Below are 2,259 nucleotides of genomic sequence, written 5' to 3'. Positions count from 1 at the left end.
ATGCTTTGGCTGATGCGTTGTCACGCAGAACAGACTATGAGCTTGCTCATGTTACAACCTTAACGTCGTCGGTGACAGATTTGATCCGCTCCGCGTCTGCGGGTGAGGAGATGTGTGTATCGTTGCTACGGGCTCTCGGGAGCAAGAAGTTTTGGAACTCGGACGAGAAATTGTCATCAAGATTGCGTGCACGATCGCACCGATATTCGTTGAATAACGGCTTGCTATATTATAGCACCGATTCAACGCATACACCACGAATATTGGTTCCTCATGATGAGGATTTGAGATACCGCATCCTCTATGAGGCTCACGACACGCCGCTTAGTGGTCATCTCGGTCGTGAGAAAACGTACAACTCTGTGAGTTACCACTATTGGTGGCCCAAGTTGTACAAATGGACGAACACTTATGTGCGCACGTGTGAGACGTGTCAACGGGTAAAACCCTCTTCAGATGCGGCTGCGCCGCTGGCCAGCTTACCGGTACTCACTGGGTGCTGGCAGTCAATGCGTTTGGACTTTGTGTTTGGCCTGCCGAAAGATTCGGCGGGCAACACGGGTGTCGTAGAATTCGTCAACTGGTTGAGCAAGATGGATCATTTGGCGGCGGTGCCAGACACCATCGACGGAGTCGGTACAGCAACGCTGTTTGTAGATCGTGTATTCGACGACACGGACTCTCAGAGTCGATTGTCCCTGATAAAGACCCCGTTTCACGGGAACATTTTGGTCGACTATCATTAAGGTGCTTCGCACGAAGTTAGATATGTCGACAGCGGATCATCCGCAGACCGATGGTCAAACCAAAAGGGTGAATCAAGTCGTCGAAGACGTCTTTCGCAGCAGTTGCGCTGTGACGCCGAGGCGCGGGAGCGTCATGTTAACACTCGAAGAGTTTGCACTGAACAATGCAGTGCATGCGTCTACCGGCTACACGCCGTTCAACGTAAACGGACTGATTCACCCTCGCGTCCCACTGACGCCACCATCCCACCGCTCAGGATGGTTGTGGAGGAATAGCTGAATGGCTAGCTGATGCCAGCCCTCTCACCATCTGCAAAGAAGTCGATGACTTCTTCTCTACCAGACTGAGTGTCCTACGACCCGTTCGCGATGCGATGACAGAAAGCCAAGACCTGCAGAAAGAATATACAGATTAGAACGAAAGAGGCAAAGTAGAAAGCTTTAAGGTCGGGGATTTTGTTCTATCAAATTTGAAAAACCCTCCTACACATGCAGCCTCCGCTATCTTCAGGACGAAGCTTCATCCACGATTTATCGGACCGTTTAGAGGTTGTGGCCAAACGGAGCTTAACGTACACGCTAAATCTTCCAAAACGGATGCGCACCGGTGTTTTATGCTGCTTGCTCAAGCCGTACCGGGATTCGGCGCAAGTGAACGCGGAAGCGTTGGCGCCGGAGCGGATCCCACGGCTCGTGGCCACTTAGAAGTTGAACCAGCAACTGGTTCTGAGCACGGAGTGCAGCAACCTCCATTTCCAATGGAGCCAAGCGCTCCACCGTTGCCTACAGCGATGCATTCGCCTGCTTTACGGCTAGAAGTCGCTCCGACAGAGAGCAGTAGTCCTCAAGGCGAGGCAGCCAGCGGACGACGTGCTTTAAATCGTCAAGAGCGTCCGCACAGCGATAAGCTACTTCAGCATAACGCTCAGCGGAGCTCCTATCACGAAGGACCTTGTACTCAAGGGCTCGAAGAGCATCACCAGTCACCGGACGGCGGTCGACCCGGTCGTCACCGCCCACCACCGACTCTTCTTAATGAGAACGGCGACGCCCACTATCACGTGGAACGTCTTGATGGACGACGTCGTCACCAGGGTCAAACCCAATATTCGGTGAAGTGGCTGGGATATCCCGACTCTGAAAACTCGTGGGAGTTTTGTGTCGCCACGTCGGCTAGATTGCCCAGTCGCCTTGGACGTTTTCGATCGGAAAGATCAGGACGTCCCGCGTCATCAGAGGCAATAGCCAGGAAAGTAGACGGGCCATAAGCTGAGCTCAAGCAGCGGTCCTGAGCTTTTACGGTCACAGACACAAAGCTCGCGGGAGCGTTAAGGGTTGACCGATACGTCGCAGGGCGACAATCTGAAGGATGTCGACGGCAGCCTTGAGTTTGGCAAACCCAAAGCGGAGGTGTCGCTCCACACGCTCGTCCACTTCCTTGTGGCTCAACTGCAGGTTATGCAGTGAGGAAAGTTTCGATGCCGTTACACCCCTCGCATAAAGAGCGCTTCGT

Source organism: Plasmopara halstedii (genome assembly GCF_900000015.1).
Source record: "Plasmopara halstedii genome assembly, contig: Scaffold_555, whole genome shotgun sequence".
NCBI lineage: Eukaryota > Oomycota > Peronosporomycetes > Peronosporales > Peronosporaceae > Plasmopara > Plasmopara halstedii.
This window is presented reverse-complemented; position numbering follows the sequence as displayed.